The 23863-nt window shown below is 41.5% G+C and overlaps 1 non-coding gene across 1 annotated transcript; it reads right to left on the bottom strand.

Annotated features, from left to right (window-relative positions):
* Window positions 1-8573: 8573 nt before the first annotated feature.
* On the bottom strand, window positions 8574-8680 carry LOC115834368. Its single transcript, XR_004029273.1, has one exon. It is a non-coding gene; the product is annotated as a U6 spliceosomal RNA (small nuclear RNA).
* Window positions 8681-23863: the final 15183 nt, after the last annotated feature.

Raw genomic sequence — 23863 nt, forward strand, 5'->3', positions numbered from 1 at the left:
CTATTCTGCCCATTTGACTCCATTCCAGTTCACTCCATTCCATTCCGTTCTGTTCCTTCCGTTCCGTTCCATTCCGTTCCATTCCACTCCGTTTAACTCCACTCCACTTGCTACATTTCTTCTCCTTTCCACTCCAGTATATATTCCACTGCAATTTTTTCCATTCCATTCCATTCCATTCCATTCCATTCCATTCCATTTTATTCCATTCCTCGCCATTCCATTCCATTCCATTTCATTCTATAAAATTCCATTCCATTGCATTTTTTCCACTAGAATCCACTCCACTCCACTCCAATCCATTCCATGCCATTCCATTCAAATCATATCCTCTCTTCCCCACTCCACTGCGTTCCATTCCTTCCCATTCGCACCCATTCCCGTCCAATCCACTCCATTCCTTTCTATTCCATTCCATTCCATTCCATTCCTTTCCATTCCATTCCATTCCAGTCGATTCCATTCCATTCCATTCCATTCTATTCCATTTCATTCCATTCTATTCGTTTCCACTGGAATCCATTCCACTCCTCTCTAATCCATTCCATTCCATTCCATTCCATTGCATTCAATTCAAATCCACTCTTCTCCACTCCACTCCTCTCCACTCCACTGTTTCTTCCTTATCATTCACCTCCATTCCAGTCCTCTGTGTTCCACTGCATTCAATTCCACTCCATTGCACTGCACTCCTCTCCCTTCCTTTCTTCTCCATTCCACTCCAATGCACCCCACGGCACTTTTTTCCATTCCATTCCATTCAATTCCATTCATTCCATTCCTTTTGATTCCATTCCATTCCATTCTATTCCATTCCATTCCTGTCCATGCAACGCCACTCCAATCCACTGCATTCCATTCAATTCCATTCCATTCCATTCCATTCCATTCCATTTCCATTCCATTCCATTCCACCTTTATACAATCTACTTCCCTCCATTGCACTCCACACCACTTCACTCCACTCCATTCCATTCCTTCCCATTCCACTCCAATCCACCAAACTCCACTCCATTCCATTCATTTCCAATACACTCCACTCCACTCAAGTCCATTCCATTCCTTATCATTCCATTTCATTGTATTCCACTACATTCCATTACGTTTCATTCCTTTACATTCTACTAGCATACCCTCCAATCAAATCCCCTGCATTTCATTCCATTCCATCCCATTCCATTGCATTCCATTCCCTTCCCTTCCATTCCACTCCACTCCTTTCCTTTCTTCTCGATTCCACTCCAATAAACGCCACTGCACTTTTTCCATTCATTCCTTTGCCTTCCATTGCATTGCATTCCATTCTATTCCATTCCATTCCGTTCCATTCCATTATATTCATTATTTTTACAATAATCCAATCTACTGCACTCCAACTCATTTTTTTCCATTGCATTCAATTCATTACAGTCTTCTAAACTCCACTCCACTCCATAAAACTGCATTCCATTCTTTCCAATTTGCCTTCATTCAAATACACTCCAATCCATTCCATTCTATTCGATTCCATTCCATTGCATTCCACTCTATTCCACTCAACTCCACTCCCTTCCTTTCTTCTCCATTCCACTCCACTGCACTTTTTTCCATTCCATTCCATTCCATTCATTCCATTCCGTTTCATTCCATTCCATTCCGTTCCATTCCATTCCATTGCATTCCATTCCATTCCAATCCATTCCATTCCATTCCACTCCACTCCATTCCATTCCATTCCATTCCATTCCATTCCATTCCATTCCATTCCATTCCATTCCATTCCGTTGCATTCCATTCCATTCCATTCCATTCCATTCCATTCCATTTTTTCCACTAGAATCCACTCCACTCCACTCCTGTCTATTCCATTTCAATTCAATTCAATTCATACCACACTTCTCCACTCCCACAACTCTCCACTCCTCTGCATTTCATCGTTCCCATTCGTCTCCATTCCATTCCATTCCAATACATTCCCACCCATTACACTGTTTTCCACTAGATTCCACTCCACTCCACTCCATTGCATTCCATTTTATTTCATTCTATTCAAATCTACTGTACTCCACTCCACTCCTCTCCGCTCTACTGCATTTGATTCCTTCCCATTCTTCTCCAATCCACTCCATTCCAATTAACTGCATTCCATTCCATTCCAATCCACTGCATTCCATTCCATTCCATCCATTGCTTTCCTTTCAATTCCATTAATCAAATCAACTCTTCTCCATCCACTCCTCGCACTCAACAACTGCATACATTTCATTATATTGCAATTCCATCCACAACCCATTCCTTCCAGTCCAGTCCAATCCATTCCATCATTCCATTCATCCATCATTCCATTCAGTCAACCATTCCATCCATTCCATTCATTCATTCCATTCATCATTCCACCATTCCATTCTCCATCTTCCAATGCATTCCTGTCGATTCGATTCAATTCATATTCCATTCATCACTCCATTCCATGGAATCAACTCCACTCCACTCCAATCCATTCCATTTTATTCCATTCCATTGAATCCACTCTTCTCCACTTCACTCCTCTCCACTCCACTGCATTCCATTCTTTCCCATTAGCTTCCTTCCAGTCCCCTATGCTCCTTTGCTTCCATTCCACTCCATTCCACTACACTCCTTTCCCTTTCTTTCTCCTCCATTCCTCTCCACTCACTCCACTCACTTTTTCCCTTCCATTCCATTCCATTCATCCATTCCGTTTGATTCCATTCCATTCCATTCCATTCCGTTCCATTCCATTCCATTCCCCTCCAAGGAACTCCACTCCAATGCTCTGCATTCCATTCCTTTCCATTCCATTCCGAGTAAACCGTTCACTTCTCTCCATTGCACTCCTCTCCACTCACTCCACTACATTCAATTCCTTTCCATTCCATGGCAGTCCACCACACTCCTCTCATTACATTCATTTCCGATTCTCTGCACTCCACTCCACTCCAATTCCATTCCATTCCTTATCATTCCATTTAATTGTATTCCATTCCATTCTGTTACTTTCCATTCCATTCCATTCTACTACCATACCTCAATCTAATCCCCTGCATTTCATTCCATTCCATCCCATTCCATTGCATTCCATTCCATTCCCCTCAATTCCACTCCACTCCGTTCCTTTCTTCTCGATTCCACTCCAATAAACTCCACTGCACTTTTTTGCATTCATTCCATTGCATTCCATTGCCTTCCATTCCATTCCATTCCATTCCATTCCACTCCATTCCACTGGAATCCACTCCAATCCATTCCATTCCATTCCATTCCATTCCATTCCATTCCATTCCATTCCCTTCAAATCCATTCTTCTCCACTTCATTCCTCTCCTCTGCACTGCATTCCATTCCTTCCATTAGCTTCCATTCCTGTCCCCTATGCTCCATTGCATTCCATTCCACTCCATTCCACTATACTCCATCCCTTCCTTTATCCTCCATTCCACTCCATTGCACTCCACTGCACTTTTTTCCCTTCTAATCCATTCCATTCCATTCATTCCATTCCGTTTGATTCCATTCCATTCCTTTCCTTTCCATTCCATTCCCCTCCAAGCCACTCCACTCCAATGCTCTGCATTCCATTCCATTCCATTCCATTCATTCATTCCATTCCGTTCCATTCCGACTTAAACCAATCTACTTCTCTCCATTGCACTCCACTCCACTTCACTCCACTACTTTCAATTCCTTTCCATTCCGCCGCAGTCCACCACACTCTTCTCATTCCATTCATTTGCAATTCTCTGCACTCCACTCCACTCCACTCCATTCCATTCCATTCCTTATTATTCCATTTCATTGTGTTCCATTCCATTCCATTTCTTTCCATTCCATTCCATTCTACTACCATACCCTCCAATCTAATCCCCTGCATTTCATTCCATTCCATCCCATTCCATTGCATTCCATTCCATTCCCCTCAATTCCACTCCATTCCGTTCCTTTCTTCTCGATTCCACTCCAGTAAACTCCACTGCACTTTTTGCATTCATTCCATTGCATTCTATTGCCTTCCATTCCATTCCATTCCATTCCATTCCATTCCATTCCACTGGAATCCACTCCACTCCAATCCATTCCATTCCATTCCATTCCATTCCATTCCATTCCATTCATTCCATTCCATTCAAATCCATTCTTCTCCACTTCATTCCTCTCCTCTCCACTGCATTCCATTCCTTCCCATTAGCTTCCATTCCTGTCCCCTATGCTCCATTGCATTCCATTCCACTCCATTCCACTATACTCCATTCCCTTCCTTTATCCTCCATTCCACTCCACTGCACTCCACTGCACTTTTTTCCCTTCTAATCCATTCCATTCCATTCATTCCATTCCGTTTGATTCCATTCCATTCCATTCCTTTCCATTCCATTCCCCTCCAAGCCACTCCACTCCAATGCTCTGCATTCCATTCCATTCCATTCCATTCCATTCCATTCCATTCCATTCCATTCGGACTTAAACCAATCTACTTCTCTCCATTGCACTCCACTCCACTTCACTCCACTACTTTCAATTCTTTTCCATTCCGCCGCAGTCCACCACACTCTTCTCATTCCATTCATTTGCAATTCTCTGCACTCCACTCCACTCCATTCCATTCCATTCCTTATTATTCCATTTCATTGTGTTCCATTCCATTCCATTTCTTTCCATTCCATTCCATTCTACTACCAGATTCTCCAATCTAATCCCCTGCATTTCATTCCATTCCATTGCATTCCATTCCATTACCCTCCATTCCACTCCACTCCCTTCCTTTCTTCTCGATTCCACTCCATTAAACTCCACTGCACTTTTCTCCATTCATGCCATTCCATTCCATTTCCTTCCATTCCATTCCATTCCTTTCCGTTCCATTCCATTCCATTATTTTATACAAGAATCCAATCCACTGCACTCCAATTCATTTTGTTCCATTGCATTTAATTCATTCCGGTCTTCTACACTCCACTCCACTCCGTACCGCTGCATTCCATTCCTTCCCATTTGCCTTCATTCCAATACACTCCAATCCATTCCATTCTATTCCATTCCATTCCATTCCATTCCACTCAACTCCACTCCCTTCTTTCTTCTCCATTCCACTCCACTGCACTCCATTGCACTTTTTTCAGTTCCATTCCATTCCATTCTATTAATTCCATTCCATTCCATTCCATTCCATTCCATCCATTCCATGCCATTCCACCTTAATCCAATGTACTTTTCTCCATTGCATTCCACTCCACTTCACTCCACTCCATTCCATTCCTTCACATTCCACTCCAATCCACAACAGTCCTCTCCATTCCATTCATTTCCAATACACTGCACTCCCCTCTACTCCATTCCATTCCATTCCTTATCATTCCATTCCATTGTATTTCATTCCCTTCCATTACTTTCCATTCCATTCCATTCTACTCCCATTCGCTCCACTCCAATCCTCTGCATTTCATTCCATTATATCCATACGTTTGCGTTCCATTGCATTCCCCTGCATTCCAATACACTCCCTTACTTTCTTCTCCATTCCACTCCACTTCACTCCACTGCAATTTTTTCCATTCCAGTCAATTCCATTCCACTCCATTTTTTTATACCAGAATCCAATCCTCTGCACTGCACTTCATTCCTTTCCATTCCATTCAATTCAACTGCACTCTTCTAAACTCCACTCCTCTCCATACCACGGCTTTCCATTCCTACCCATTCACCTTCATTGCGATCCTCTCCATTCCATTCCATTGTATTCCATTCCATTCCGGTCCTTTCCACTCCATTCCAGTTAACTCCACTCCATTCATTTCTTCTCCATTCCACTCCACAACACTCCACTGCACTTTTTTCCATTCTATCATTCCATTCCATTCCATTCCATTCCATACCGTTCCATTCCCCTCCACGCAACTCTGCTCCAATCCTCTGCATTCCATTCCATTCCATTGCATTGCATTCCACCTGATTCCAACCTACTCCCCTCCATTCCACTCCACTCCACTCCATTCCATTCTTTACCATTCCAATGCAATCCACACCAATCCTATCCATTCCTTTCATTTCCAATACACTGCATTCCAATCCACTTCATTCTATTCCATTCCATTAATTCCTTTTCTTTCTGTTCCACTGTATTCCGTTCAATTCCATTACTTTCCATTCCATTCCATTCTACTCCAATCCACTCCACTACAATCCACTGCATTCCATTCCTTTCCATCCCAATCCATTGCATTTCATTCCATTTAGTTCAAATCTACTCTTCTCCATTCCCCTCTTCTCCACTCCCCTGCAATTCTTTCCTTCACATTCGCCTCCATTCCAGTCCACTCCATTCCATTCCATTCCTTTCCATTCCATTCTGTTCCATTCCATTCCATTCCAGTCCTCTCCATTCCATTCAATTCCATTCAATTCCATTCCATTCCTTTCCATTCCACTCCTTTCCACTCCACTCCTCTCCCTTTCTTTCTTCTCCATTCCACTCCACTACACTCCACTGATTTTTTTCCATTCCATTCCGTTCCGTTCCGTTCCATTCCATTCTATTCCATTCCATTCTATTCCATTCCAATCCATTCCATTCCTTTCCATTCAGTTTTATGCCATTCTTTTCACGTAGAATCCTCTCCAGTTAAGTTAAATTCCTCTTCATTCCATTCAATTCAAATATACTCTTCTGCACTCCACTCCTCTCCACACGATAGCATTCCATTCTGTCCCATTCATCTCCATTCCAGTCCACTCCTTCCATTCTTTCCATTTCATTCAATTCCATTCCATTTCACTCCTTTCCACTACACACCACTCCCATCCTTTCTACTCCATTCCTCTCTACCGCACTCCACTGCACGTTTTTCCATTCCATTCCATTCCATTCCATTCCATTCCATTCCATTATATTTCCCTCCTCGCAATTCCACACCAACACACTGAATTCATTTCCATTCCATTCCATTCCATTCCCTTCCATTCCATTCCATTCCTTTCCATTGCTTCTGATTCCTCTGTACTCCTTTACGTTCCATTCCACTCCAGTCCACTCCATTCCTTTCTTCTCCATTCCACTCCACTTCACTCCACTGAACTTTTTTCCATTCATTCCATTCCGTTACATTCCATTCCATTCCATTCCACTGCATTCTATTCCAGTATAATCAACTCCACTCCACTCCAATCCATGCCTTTTCATTCCATTCATTTCAAATCCAGTCTTTTGCACTACACTCCTCTCCGCACCACTGCATTCCATTCTTTCCCATTCGACTCCATTCCATTCCACTCCATTCCATTCCATTTTATTCCATTCAATTCCATTCCATTTCACTCCACCCCACTCCCTTCCTTTCTTCTCCATTCCACTCCACTGCACTCCACTGCACTTTTTTCCATTCTATTGCATTCCATTCCATTCATTCCATTCCACTGCATTCCTTTTCATTCCGTTCCATTCCATTCCCCTCCACGCAACTCCACTCAAATCCACTGCTTTCCATTCAATTCCATTCCATTATATTCCATTGCATTCTATTCCATTCGTTCCATTCCATTCCCATCCATTCCATTCCATTCCATTCAAATCTTTTCCAATAATATCCACTCCATTCCAATCCAATCCATGCCATTTCATTCAATTCAAATCCACTCTTCTCCACTCCACTCCTCTCCACTCCAGTGCATTCCATTCCTTCCCATTCGCCTCCATTATAGTCCACTCCATTCCTTTCCATTCCATTCCATTCCAATCCTTTCTATTCCATTCCTTTCTTTTGCACTACAATCCACTGCACTCTTCTCTAATCCATTCCATTCCATTACATTCAATTCAATTCCATTCTTCTCCATTCCACTCCTCTCCATTCCACTCCAATATATTCCATTCCATTCCATTCAATTCATATCCACACTTCTCCCCTCCACTCCTCTCCAGTACACTGCGTTCCATTCAACTCCATTCCGGTCCACTCCATCCATTCCATTCCATTCCATTCCATTCCATTATATTCTTTTCCACTAGAATCCACTCCACTCCACTCCAATCCATTCCTTTAATTTCCATTCATTTCAACTCCACTCTTCTGCACTCCACTCTTCTCAACACCATTGCAATTCCATTCCTTCCCATTTCGCCTCCATTCCCAATCCTCTCCATTCCATTCCATTTTATTCCATTTCCATTCTATTCCATTTCCATTCCCAGTCCCACTCCACTCCCTTCCTTTCTTCTCATGCGGTGTTTGGTTTTTTGTCCTTGCGATAGTTTACTGAGAATGATGTTTTCCAGTTTCATCCATGTCCCTACAAAGGACACGAACTCATCATTTTTATGGCTGCATAGTATTCCATGGTGTATATGTGCCACATTTTCTTAATCCAGTCTATCGTTGTTGGACATTTGGGTTGGTTCCAACTCTTTGCTATTGTGAATAGTGCCGCAATAAACATACGTGTGCATGTGTCTTTATAGCAGCATGATTTATAGTCCTTTGGGTATATACCCAGTAATGGGATGGCTGGGTCAAATGGTATTTCTAGTTCGAGATCCCTGAGGAATCGCCACACTGACTTCCACAATGGTTGAACTAGTTTACAAAAAATATGGAACGCTTCACGAATTTGCGTGTCATCCTTGCGCAGGGGCCATGCTAATCTTCTCTGTATCGTTCCAATTTTAGTATATGTGCTGCCGAAGCGAGCACTCTTCTCCTTTCAACACCACTGCACTCCACTGTATTTTTTCCATTCTTTTCCATTCCATTCAATTCCATTCCATTCCACTCCACACCACTCCATTCCATTTCCCTCCATGCAACTCCACTCCAATCCACAGAATTCCATTCCATTCTCATCCCTTCCATTGCACCTGAATGCAATCTACTCCCCTCCATTCCAATCCACTCCACTCCATTCCATTCCTTCCCATTCCACTCCACTCCACCACACTCCACTCCATTGCATTCTTTTCCAATATAGTGCAATCCATTCCACCACATTCCATTCCATTCCATTCTTTTCATTCCGTTCCATTGTATTCCATTCTATTCCATTTCTTTCCATTCAATTCCATTCTACCACAATCCAATCCATTCCAATCCATGGCATTCCATTCCATTCCATCCCATTCCATTGCATTCCATTACATTCAATTCAAATCCACTCTTCTCCTCTCCACTCCTCTCCACTCCACTGCAATTCCTTCCCTCCCATTCAGCTCCAATCCAAACCATTCCATTCCATTCCATTCCATTCTATTCCACTCCACTCCCCTGCCTCCTTTCTTCTCCCTTCCACTCCACTACACTCCACTTCACTTTTTTCCATTCAATCCATTTCATTCCATTCCATTCCATTCCATTCTGTTCTATTCCATTCCATTCTTTAACTTGAATCCACTCCACTCCACTCCAGTCCATTCTTTCCATTCCATTCAATTCAAAACCACTCTTCTGCACTCTACTCTCTGCACACCAGTGCATTCCTTACCTTCACATTTGCCTCCATTCCAATCCACTCCATTCAATTCCATTCCATTGCATTCCACTCCATTTCATAAAATTCCATTTGACTCCGTTCCTCTCAACTCCACTTCCTTCCTTTCTTCTCCATTCCACTCCACTGCACCCCACTGCACTTTATTCCATTCCATTCCATTTCTTTCCGTTGTATTCCATTCCATTCCATTCCATTCCAATTTATTCCATTCCATTCCATTCTTTTCCACTAGAATCCACTCCGTTCCACTCCAATCCATTCCATTCCATTCCATTCAAATCCACTATTCTCCACTCCACTCCTCTCCACTCTACTGCATTATAGTCCTTCCCATTTCCATCCACTCCATTCCATTCCATTCCATTCCATTCCATTCCATTCCATTCCGTTCCGTTCCATTCCATTGCCTTCCGTTCCATTCCATTCCATTCCATTCCCTTCCATGCCATTCCACTCCACTCCACTTGATTCCTTTCTTCTCCATTCCTCTACACTACACTCCACTGCAGTTTTTTATATTCATTCCATTCAGTTCAAATTCTCTCTTCTGCACTCCACTCTTCTCCACTCCGCTGCATTCCTTTCCTTCCCATTAACCTGTATTCCCGTCCATTCCATTCCATCCCATTCCATTATTTTCACTTCAACTGCATTCCATTCCATTCCATTCCCTTCCATTGCATTCCATTGCATTCCAATTCAATCCATTCCATTCCATTCCATTCCATTCCATTCTTTTCCACTAGTCCACTCCACTCCATTCCAATCCATTCCATTCCATTCCATTCCATTCCATTCATATTTACTCTTCTCCTCTCCACTGCCTTCCAGTCTTCTTTATTCCATTCCTTCCCATTTTCCTCCATTGCAGTCCAATACATTCCATTCCATTCAATTCCATTTCTCTCCATTCCCTGCACTCCACTCCCTTCCTTTCTTTTCCATTCCACTCCACTGCACTCCATTGCACTTTTTTCCATTCCATTTCTTTCCATTCCAATCAATTCATTCCATTCCGTTTCATTCCATTCCATTGCATTCCATTCCATCCCATTCCATTCCGTTCAATTCACCTCCATGCAACTCCACTCCAATCCACTTCATTCCATTCAATTCCATTCCTTTCCATTCCATTCCATTCCATACCATTCCTACGGAATCCAATCTACACCCCTCCATTATCCTCCACTCCACTCCAGTCCACTCCCTTCCATTCCTTCGCATTTCACTACACTCCACCACCATCCTCTCTATTCCATTCATTTCCAATACACTGCACTGCGTTCCTCTCCATTCCATTCCATCCCATTCCTTTTCATTCCATTCTATTGAATTCCTTTCCATTCCATTCTACTGCATTCCATTATTTTCAATTCCATTCCATTCTACTGCAATACACTCCAGTCCAATCCACTGCATTCCATTTCATTACAAGCCCTTCCATTGCATTCAATTCCATTAAATTCAAGTGCACTTTTCTCCACTCCACTCTTCTCCACTCAACTGCATTTCATTCCTTCCCGTTTGCCTCCATTCCAGTCCACTCCATTCCATTCCATTTTATTCCATTCCATTCCATTTCATTCCATTCCATTGCATTCCATTCTATTCCTTTCCATTCCATTCCATGACATGCCATTCATTCCACTCCATTCCATTCCACTCCATTCCATTCCATTCCATTCCACTACTTTCCATTCCACTCCATTCGACTCCACTCCACTGCTTCCTTTCTTCTCCATTCCACTCCACTACACTCCACAGCACTTTTTTCCATTCCATTCCATTCCATTCCATTCCATTCCATTCCATTACATTCTTTTCCACTGAATCCAGACCACTCCTCTCCAGTCCACTCCATTCCATTCCATTAAATTCCATTCAAATCCACTCTTCTCCACTCCACCCCTCTCCACTCCTCTGCATTCCATTAATTGCCATTCGCCTCAGTTAAAGTCAACTCCATTCCTTTCCTTTCCATTCCATTCCTTTCCATTCCACTGCATTCCACTCCACTCCACTCTCTTCCTTTCTTTTCTATTCAACTCCACTGCACTCCAGTACAATTTTTTCCAGTCCTTCCATTGCTTCCATTACATTCCGTTGCACTCTCTTCCGTTGTGTTCTGTTCGGTTCCGTTCCATATCATTCCATTCCATTCCTATCCATTCCCCGCATGAAACTCCCCTCCAACCCACTGCATTCCATTCCATTCCATTGTAGTCCATTCCATTCCAATCCAGCTGAATCCAATCGATCCCCTCCATTCCACTCCAATCCACTTCACTGCAATCCATTCCTTCCCTTTCCCCTCCACTCCACTACACTCCTCTCCAATCCATTCAATTCCAATAAACTGCACGCCACTCCTTTCCATTCCATTCCATTCCTTTTTATTTTGTTCCATTGTATTACATTTCTTTCCATTACTTTCCATTCCATTCCATTCCACTCCAATCCACCACACTCCAGTCCACTTCATTCCATTCCGTTTTATTCCATTGCATTTCATCGCAATCAATTCAAATCCACTCTTCTCCACTACACTCCTCTCCACTCCACTGCATTCCATTACTTCCCATTCTCTTCTATTCCAGTCGACTCCACTCCATTCCATTCCATTGCATTGCATTCATTTCCATTCCCTTCCATCCCATTCCATTCCATTGCATTCCATTCCATTCCCTTGCATTCCATTCCATTGCAATCCACTCCACTCCTCTCCACTCCACTGGATTGCATTCCTTCCATTCACCCCCATTCCAGTCCACTCCATTTCATTCCATTCAATTCCATTCCTTTCAATTCCTTTCCATTCCATTCCTTTCCATTTTTTTCAACTAGAATCCACTCCACACGACTCTAATCCATTCCATTACATTCCATTCCATTCAATCCACTATTCTCCACTCTGCTCCTCTCCACTCCACTGCATTGCATTCCTTCCATTTCGCCTCCATTCCAGTCCACTCTATTCCATTCCATTCCATTCCTTTCCATTCCATTCCTTTCCATTGCCTTCTATTCCATTCCATTCCAGTCCATTCCATTAGACTCCATTCCAATTCTCTCCAATTCCTTCCTTTCTTATCCATTCCACTCCACTGCACTCCACTGCACTTTATTTCATTCCTTTCCTTTCCATTCCACTCCATTTCAATCCATTCCATTCCACTCACTTCCATTCCATTCCTTCCATTCCTTTCCATTCCATTCCATTACTTTACATTACATTGCATTTTTTCCTGTAGAACCCACTCCACTCCAATCCAATCCATTTCATTCCATTCCATTCAAATACACTATTCTCCACTCCACTCCTCTCCACTCCACTGAATTCCATTAGTTCCCATTCACTTCCATTCCATTCCACTCCATTCCATTCCATTGCATTGCATTCCATTCCATTCCACTCCTTTCCACTCAACCCCACTCCCTTCCTTCCTTCTCCATTCCACTCTAGCACACTCCCATCCACTTTTTTCCATTCCATTAATTCCATTACTTTACATTCCACTCCATTCCATTCCATTCCCTTCTTTCACTGGAATCCTCTCCACTCCACTCCAATAATTCCATTCCTTTCTATTTAAATCCACTATTGTCTACTCCACTCCTCTCAACTCCACTGCGTTCCATGCCTTCCGACTCGCATCCATTCCTTTCCACTCCTTTCCATTGCTTCCGTTCCATTCCATTCCATTCCATTCCATTCCATTCCATTCCTTCCATTCCACTCCATTCCACTCCGTTATTCCACTCCATTCTGTTCCATGCCACTGCATTCCGTTCCATTCCATCCATTCCATTCCATTCCATTCCATTCATTCCATTCTTTTCCACTGGAATCCACTCCAATCCATTCCATTCCATTCTATTCAAATCCACTCTTCTCCACTCCACTCCTCACCACTCCACTCCGTTCCATTCCTTCACATTCGCCTACATTCCAGTCCATTCCTTTCCATTCCATTCTTTTCTTTTCAATTCCATTCTACTCCATTCCACTCCCTCCACTCCCTTCCTTTCTTCTCCATTCCACTCCACTGTGCTGCACAGCAATTTTTCATTCCATTCCATTCCATTCCATTCCATTCCATTCATTCCATTCCATTCCATTCTATTCTTTTCCACTGTAATCCACTCCATTCCACTCGAATCTATTCCATTCCATTCCTTCAATTCAAATCCACCTTTCGCCAGTACAATGCTCTCCAATCCAGTGGATTACATTCCTTCCAATTGGCTTCCACTGCAGTCCATTCCATTCCATTCCATTCCATTCCATTCCATTCCACTCCATTCCATTCCATTCCATTCCACTTCATTCCACTGCACTCCTCTCCATCCTTACTTCTCCATTCCACTCCACTGCCTCCATTGAAGTTTTTTACATTCCATTCCATTAAATTCCATTCCATTGCATTCGATAGCATTCCACTCTATTCCATTCTTTTCTGTTCCGTTCCATTCCATTCCATTCCAATGCATTCCATTCACCTCCATTCACCTCCACTCCAATCCACTGCATCGCACTCCATTCCATTGTATTACATTCCATTCCATTCCTCTCCATTCCATTCCATTCTACTTCAATCCACTTCACTGCAATTCACTGCATTCCATTCCATTCCATTCTGTTCCATTCCATTCCATTCCAGTCTATTCTTTTCCACTATCATCCACTCCACTAAACTCGAATCCATTCCATTCCATTCCATACAATTCAAATCCACACTTCTCCACTAAATTCCTTTCCACTACACTGCATTCCATTCGTTTTCATTCGCCTCCACTCCATTCCACTCCACTCCTTTCCATTCCATTGCATTGCATTCCATTCTGCTCCGTTCCGTTCCATTCTGTTCCTTTCCATTCCATTCCATTCCCTTCCATTCCACACTATTCTATTCTATTCCTATCTTGCGACAAGTACTCAATCTCTCACCCTTGTTGGATTGCAGTGGCGCTATGTCAGCTCACATTTTATTTCCCCTTTCCATTCCAATCCATTCCATTGCATTCCACTCCATTCCATTCAGTTCATTCCATTCCGTTCCATTCTGTTCCATTCAACTCCATTCCATTCCATTCCATTCCATCCCATTCCATTCCATTCCATTCCATTCCATTCCATTCCACACTATTCTATTCTATTCCTATCTTGCAACAAGTTATCAATCTCTCACCCTGGTTTCATTGCATTGGCACTAGTCAGCTACATTTATTTTCCCTTTCCATTCCAATCCATTCCATTCCATTCTATTCCATTCCATTCCGTTCCATTCTGTTCCGTTGCACTCCATTCCATTTCATTCCATTCCATGCCATTCCATTCCATTGCACTCCATTCCATTCCATTCCACTCCCTTCCATTCCAGTCCATTTCATTCTATTCCTTACCACTCCACACGATTCTATTCTATTCCTTTCTTTCAACCAGTTCTCAATGTGTCACCCTGGATGGAGTGCAGTGGCACAATGTCAGCTACCATTTTATTTCACTGTTCCATTCCATTCCATTCCATTCCATTCCATTCCATTCCATTCCATTCCATTCCATTCCTTTCCATTCCGTTGCACTCCATTCCATTCGATTTCATTCCATTCCATTCCTTTACATTCGATTCCACACTGTTCTATTATATTCTTTTCTTTCAATAAGTTCTGAGTCTGTCACGCTGTCTGGATTGCTGTGGCAAAAATTCAGCACACATTTTATTTCACAGTTCCATTCCAATAAATTCGATTTGATTCCATTCCATTCCATTCCATTTAATTCAATTCCGCATGTTGCTCACCATTCCATTCCATTAATTCCATTTCATTCCATTACATTCAATTCCTTTCATTTCCCCACTAATCTATTCTATTCCTTCCATTCAACAATTTCTCAATCTGTCACCCTTGCTGGATTTCAGTTTTGCAGTATCACCCCACATTTATTTCACCTCCTTCCATTCCATTCCATTCCAATCCATTCCTTCCATGCCATTCCATTCCATTCCATTCCATTCCATTCTGTCCATTCTGTTCCATTCTTTTCCATTGCAACCAATTCACTATTCCATTCTATTCCATTCCATTCATTCATTCCACTCCACTCCATTCCATTCCATTCCATTCCATTCCATTCCATTCCATTCCATTGCATTCCATTCCACTCCATTCATTCCATTCCATTCCATTCCCATTCCATTCCATCCATATCATTCCATTCCATTCCATCCATTCCATTCCATTCCAATTCACTATTTTATTCTATTCCTTTCTTTCAACAAGTTCTCAATCTGTAACCCTTGTAGAATTGCAGTGTCACAATGCCAGCTCATATTTCATTTCACCGTTCCATTCCATTCTGTTGCATTCCATTCCATTCCATTCATTCCATTCCCTTCCATTCCATTTGATTACTTTCCGGTCAATTCCGTTCCACTGCATTCCATTTCATTTCATTCCATTAAACTCAAAACTATTCTATTCTACTCCTTTCTTTCAACATGTTCTCAATCTGTCACCCCTGCTGGATTGCAGTAGCACAATCTCAGCTCACATTTTGTTACTCCGTTTCATTCCATTCCATTCTTTTCCACTCCATTCCATTCCATTTCATTCCGTTCCATTCCATTCCGTTCCATTGCACTCCATTCCATTCCTTTCCTTCCATTCATTCCATTCCATTGGTTTCCATTCTTTTCCATTCCATTACATTCCACACTATTCTATTCTACTCATTTGTTACAACAATTCTTAAAATGTCACCCTGGCTGGATTGCAGTGGCACAATGTCAGCTCACATTTACTTTAACCATTCCATTCTCTTACATTCCATTCCATTCCATTCCATTCCATTCATTCCATTCCATTCCATTCATTTCCATTCGGTTCCATTACACTCCATTCCATTCCATTCAATTGCATTCCTCACTATTCTCTTCTCTTCCTTTCTTTCAACAAGTTCTCAATCGGTCACCCTGGGTGGATTGCAGTGACACAATGTCAGGTCACATTTTATTTCACTGTTACATTCCGTTACATTCCATTCCATTCATCCATTCCATTCCATCCATTCCATTCCATTCCATTCCATTCCATTCTCTTCCATTGCACTCCATTCGATTCCATTCTAGACTATTCGATTCAATTACTTTCTTTCAACAATTTCTTTATCTGTCAACCTGGCTGGATTGCAGTGGAACAATATCAGCTCACATTTTATTTAACCATTCCATTCCATTTCATTCCATTCCGTTTCCGTTCCGTTCCGTTCCGTTCCGTTCCAATCCATTCCATTCCATTCCATTCCATTCCATTCCACAGTATGCTATTCTATTCCTTTCTTTCAACATGCTCTCAATCTGTCACCCTGGCTGGATTGCAGTGGAAGTACATCAGCTCACATTTTATTTCACTGTTCCATTCCATTCATTTCCATTCCATTCCATTCCATTCCACTCCACTCCACTCCACTCCACGCCATTCCATTCCTTTCCATTCCATTCCATTCCATTCCATTCCATTCCATTCCATTCCATTCCATTCATTCCATTCTATTCGTTCAATTCTTTTCAATTCGATTTCATTCCATTCTCTTCTATTAGTTCAATTGCACTCCATTCCATTCCATTCTTATTTCATCAACTTCTCAAACTGTCACCCTGATTATATTGCAATTCCAGAATGTCAGCTTACTTTTTACTTCACCGTTAAATTCCTTTCCATTCCATTCCCTTCCTTTCCATGTATTCCTTCCATTCCCTTCCTTTCCATTTCATTCCATTCCATTCCATTCCATTCCATTTCGCTCCATTCCACATGATGGTCTCCATTCTATTCCATTCCATTCCATTCCATTCATTCCATTCCATTCCATTCCATCCATCCTTTCCTTTCCACACTAATCTATTCTATTCCTTTCATTTAACAATTTCTCAATCTGTCACCCTGGCTAGATTTCAGTGTGCAGTATCACCCCTCATTTTATTTCATCATTCCTTTCTATTCCATTCCATTCCAATCCATTCCCTTCCATTCCGTTCCGTTCCATTCCATTACATTTCAGTACATTCTGTTCCATTCCTTTCCATTGCAACCCATTCCATTCTATTCAATTCCATTCAATTCCATTCCTTCCATTGCATTACATTCCTTCCATTCTATTCCATTCCATTCCTTCCATTCCATTATATTCCATTCCTTCCACTCCATTCCATTCCATTCCACTCCTTTCCATTCCACACTCTTTTATTCTATTCCTTTCTTTCAACAAGTTCTCAATATGTAACCCTTGTAGGACTGCAGTTGCACAATGTCAGCTCAAATTTCATTTCACCATTCCATTCCCATTCCATTCATTACATTCCCTTCCATTCCATTTCATTACTTTCTGTTCAACTCCGTTCCATTGCACTCCATTCCATTTCATTCCATTCCATTCCAAACTACTCTATTCAACTCCTTTCTTTCAACATGTTCTCAATCTATCACCCTTTGTCACCCTGGCTGGATTGCAGTGGCACAATGTCGGCTCGCATTTTGTTACACCGTTTCATTCCATTCCTTTCTTTTCCACTCCATGCCATTTCATTCGATTCCATTCCATTCCGTTCCATTGCACTCCATTCCATTCCATTCCATTCCATTCCATTCCATTCCTTTCCATTTCATTACATTGCACACTATTCTATTCTACTCCTTTGTTTCAACAATTCTCAATATGTCACCCTGGCTGGATTTCAGTGGCACAGTGTCAGGTCACATTTTCTTTCACCATTCCATTCCATTCCATTCCGTTCCATTCCGTTCCGTTCCGTTCCATTCCATTCCATTCCATTCATTTCCATTCTGTTCCATTACACTCCATTCCATTCCATTCCATTCCATTCCATTCCATTCCATTCCATTCCAATCCATTCCATTCCATTCCACACTATCCTATTATCTTCCCTTCTTTCCATAAGTTCTCAATCTGTCAGCCTGGCTGAATTGCAGTGGCACAATGTCAGCTCACATTTTATTCCATTCCATTCCATTCCATTCCATTCCATTCCATTCCATTCCATTCAATTCCACTCCATTCCATTCCATTCATTCCATTCCATTCCATTCATCTCTCCATCCATCCATTCCATTCATTCCATTCCATTCCATTCCATATTTTCCACCACATATTCGTTTCTAGTCCTTTTTTCAACAAATTCTCAATTTGTCACCCTGGCTGGATTGCAGTGGCACAATATCAGCTCACATTTATTTCAGCATTCCATTCCATTCCATTGCTTTCCATTCTTTTCCATTCCATTACATTCCACACTATTCTATTCTACTCCTTTGTTTCAACAATTCTTAATATGTCACCCTGGCTGGATTGCAGTGGCACAAAGTCAGCTCACATTTACTTTAACCATTCCATTCCGTTCCATTCCATTCCATTCCGTTCCGTTCCGTTCGTTCCATTCCATTCATTCCATTCCATTCCATTCATTTCCATTCTGTACCATTACACTCCAATCCTCCATTCCATTCCATTCCATTCAATTGCATTCCATTCCATTCCATTAAATTCCATTCCATTCCATTCCATTCCTTTCATTTCCATTCTGTACCATTACACTCCATTCCATTCCATTCCATTCCATTCCATTCCATTCCATTCCATTCCATTCCATTCCACACTATCCTATTATCTTCCTTTCTTTCCACAATTTCTCAATCTGTCACCCTGGCTGAATTGCAGTGGCACAATGTCAGCTCACATTTTATTTCACCGTTCCGTTCCGTTCCATTCCATTCCATTCCATTCATTCCATCATTTCCATTCTGTACCATTACACTCCATTCCATTCCATTCCATTCCATTCCATTCCATTCCATTCCATTCCATTCCATTCATTCCATTCCATTAATTCCATTCATTCTTCCATTCCATTCATTCCATTCCATTCCCACTATCCTATTATCTTCCTTTCTTTCCACAATTTCTCAATCTGTCACCCTGGCTGAATTGCAGTGGCACAATGTCAGCTCACATTTTATTTCACCGTTCCGTTCCGTTCCATTCCATTCCATTCCATTCCATTCCATTCTCTTCCATTGCACTCCATTCCATTCCATTCCATTCCATTCTCTTCCATTGCACTCCATTCCATTCCATTCCATTCCATTCCAGACTATTCGATTCCATTACTTTCTTTCAACAAGTTGTTTATCTGTCACCCTGGCTGTATTGCAGTGGCAAATATCAGCTCACATTTTATTTAACCATTCCATTCCACTTCATTCCATTCCATTCCATTCCATTCCATTCTATCCATTCCATTCCATTCCATTCCACAGTATGCTATTCTATTCCTTTCTTTCAACAAGCTCTCAATCTGTCACCCTGGCTGGATTGCAGTGGAAATACATCAGCTCACATTTTATTTCACTGTTCCATTCCATTCATTTCCATTCCATTCCATTCCATTCCACTCCAATCAACTCCACTCCACTCCACTCCACTCCACTCCACTCCACGCCATTCCATTCCATTCCTTTCCATTCCATTTCATTCTATTCCATTCAATTCCGTTCAATTCTTTTCAGTTCGATTTCATTCCATTCTCTTCTATTATGTTCAATTGCACTCCGTTCCATTCCATTCTTCTTTCATCAACTTCTCAAACTGTCACGCTGATTATATTGCAGTTCCACAATGTCAGCTTACTTTTTACTTCACCGTTAAATTCCTTTCCATTCCATTCTCTTCCTTTCCATGTCATTCCATTCCATTCCCTTCCTTTCCGTTGCATTCCATTCCGTTCCATTCCATTCCATTCCATTCCATTCCATTCCATTCCATTTCACTCCATTCCACGTGATGGTCTCCATTCCATTCCATTCCATTCCATTCCATTTGATTCCATTCCTTTCCTTTCCACAGTAATCTATTCTATTCCTTTCATGCAACAATTTCTCCATCTGTCACCCTGGCTAGATTTCAGTGTTGCAGTATCATCCCTCATTTTATTTCATCATTCCTTTCTATTCCTTTCCATTCCAATCCATTCCCTTCCATTCCGTTCCGTTCCATTCCATTCCATTTCAGTCCATTCTGTTCCATTCCTTTCCATTGCAACCCATTCCATTCTATTCCATTCCATTCCATTCCTTCCATTCCATTCCATTCCATTCCTTCCATTCTAGTACATTCCTTTCCTTCCATTCCATTCCATTCCATTCCATGCCATTCCACTCCTTTCCATTCCACACTCTTTTATTCTATTCTTTTCTTTCAACAAGTTCTCAATGTGTAACCCTTGTAGGATTGCAGTTGCACAATGTAAGCTCAAATTTCATTTCACCATTGCATTCCATTCCATTCCATTAAATACACTACATTCCCTTCCATTCCATTTCATTACTTTCTGTTCAACTCCGTTCCATTGCACTCCATTCCATTTCATTCCATTCCATTCCATTCCAAACTACTCTATTCTACTCCTTTCTTTCAACATGTTCTCAATCTATCACCCACTGTCACCCTGGATGGATTGCAGTGGCACAATGTCGGCTCGCATTTTGTTACACCGTTTCATTCCATTCCTTTCTTTTCCACTCCATGCCATTTCATTCGATTCCATTCCATTCCGTTCCATGGCACTCCATTCCATTCCATTCCATTCCATTCCATTCCATTCCATTCCATTCCATTTCATTCCAATCCATTCCTTTCCATTCCATTACATTACATTGCACACTATTCTATTCTACTCCTTTGTTTCAACAATTCTCAATATGTCACCCTGGCTGGATTTCAGTGGCACCGTGTCAGGTCATATTTTCTTTCACCATTCCATTCCATTCTATTCCATTCCGTTCCGTGCCGTTCAGTTCCTTTCCATTCCATTGCATTCCATTCATTTCCATTCTGTTCCATTACACTCCATGCCATTCCATTCCATTCCATTCCATTCCATTCCATTCCATTCCATTCCATTCCATTCCACACTATCCTATTATCTTCCCTTCTTTCCATAAGTTCTCAATCTGTCACCCTGGCTGAATTGCAGTGGCACAATGTCAGCTCACATTTTATTTCACCGTTCCATTCCATTCCATTCCATTCCATTCCATTCCATTCCATTCCATTCCATTCCACTCCATTCCATTCCAATCCACACTATTCGTTTCTAGTCCTTTTTTCAAAAAATTCTCAATTTGTCACCCTGGCTGGATTGCAGTGGCACAATATCAGCTCACATTTTATTTCACCATTTCATTCCATTCCATTCCTTTCCATTCCATTCCATTCCATTCCATTGCTTTCCATTCTTTTCCATTCCATTATATTCCACACTATTCTATTCTACTCCTTTGTTTCAACAGTTCTTAATATGTCACCCTGGCTGGATTGCAGTGGCACAATGTCAGCTCACATTTAACTTAACCATTCCATTCCTTTCCATTCCATTCCATTCCGTTCCGTTCCGTTCCGTTCCGTTCCATTCCATTCCATTCCATTCATTTCCATTCTGTTCCATTACACTCCATTCCATTCCATTCCATTCTATTCCATTCCATTCCATTCCATTCCATTCCATTCCACACTATCCTATTATCTTCCTTTCTTTCCACAAGTTCTCAGTCTGTCACCCTGGCTGAATTGCAGTGTCACAATGTCAGCTCACATTTTATTTCACCGTTCCATTCCATTCCATTCCATTCCATTCCATTGCATTCCATTCCATTCCATTCTCTTCCATTGCACTCCATTCCATTCCATTCCATTCCAGACTATTCGATTCCATTACTTTCTTTCAAAAAGTTTCTTATCTGTCATCCTGGCTGTATTGTAGTGGCAAAATATCAGCTCACATTTTATTTAACCATTCCATTCCACTTCCATTCCATTCCATTCCATTCCATTCCATTCCATTCCACAGTATGCTATTCTATTCCTTTCTTTCAACAAGCTCTCAATCTGTCACCCTGGTTGGATTGCAGTGGAAGTACATCAGCTCACATTTTATTTCACTGTTCCATTCCATTCATTTCCATTCCATTCCATTCCATTCCACTCCAATCAACTCCACTCCACTCCACTCCACTCCACTCCACTCCACTCCACTCCACGCCATTCCATTCCTTTCCATTCCATTTCATTCTATTCCATTCAATTCCGTTCAATTCTTTTCAATTCGATTTCATTCCATTCTCTTCTATTATGTTTAATTGCACTCCATTCCATTCCATTCTTATTTCATCAACTTCTCAAACTGTCACCCTGATTATATTGCAGTTCCACAATGTCAGCTTACATTTTACTTCACCGTTAAATTCCTTTCCATTCCATTCCCTTCCTTTCCATGTCATTCCATTCCATTCCCTTCCTTTCCATTGCATTCCATTCCATTCCATTCCATTCCATTCCATTCCATTCCATTTCACTCCATTCCACGTGATGGTCTCCATTCCATTCCATTCCATTCCATTCCATTTCATTCCTTTCCTTTCCACACTAATCTATTCTATTCCTTTCATTCAACAATTTCTCAATCTGTCACCCTGGCTAGATTTCAGTGTTGCAGTATCATCCCTCATTTTATTTCATCATTCCTTTCTATTCCTTTCCATTCCAATCCATTCCCTTCCATTCCGTTCCGTTCCATTCCATTCCATTTCAGTCCATTCTGTTCCATTCCTTTCCATTGAAACCCATTCCATTCTATTCCATTCCATTCCATTCCTTCCATTGCATTCCATTCCATTCCTTCCATTCTATTCCATTCCTTTCCTTCCATTCCATTCTATTCCATTCCTTCCATTCCATTCCTTTCCATTCCATGCCATTCCACTCCTTTCCATTCCACACTCTTTATTCTATTCTTTTCTTTCAACAAGTTCTCAATGTGTAACCTTTGTAGGATTGCAGTTGCACAATGTCAGCTCAAATTTCATTTCACCATTCCATTCCATTCCATTCCATTCATTACATTCCCTTCCATTCCATTTCATTACTTTCTGTTCAACTCCGTTCCATTGCACTCCATTCCATTTCATTCCATTCCATTCCATTCCAAACTACTCTATTCTACTCCTTTCTTTCAACATGTTCTCAATCTGTCACACACTGTCACCCTGGCTGGATTGCAGTGGCACAATGTCGGCTCGCATTTTGTTACACCGTTTCATTCCATTCCTTTCTTTTCCACTCCATGCCATTTCATTTGATTCCGTTCCATTCCGTTCCATTGCACTCCATTCCATTCCATTCCATTCCATAATTCCATTCCTTTCCATTCCGTTACATTGCACACTATTCTATTCTACTCCTTTGTTTCAACAATTCTCAATATGTCACCCTGGCTGGATTTCAGTGGTACAGTGTGAGGTCACATTTTCTAAAACCA

This window comes from Nomascus leucogenys, unplaced genomic scaffold (genome assembly GCF_006542625.1).
Source record: "Nomascus leucogenys isolate Asia unplaced genomic scaffold, Asia_NLE_v1 000687F_126845_qpd_obj, whole genome shotgun sequence".
NCBI classification, from domain to species: Eukaryota; Metazoa; Chordata; class Mammalia; order Primates; family Hylobatidae; genus Nomascus; species Nomascus leucogenys.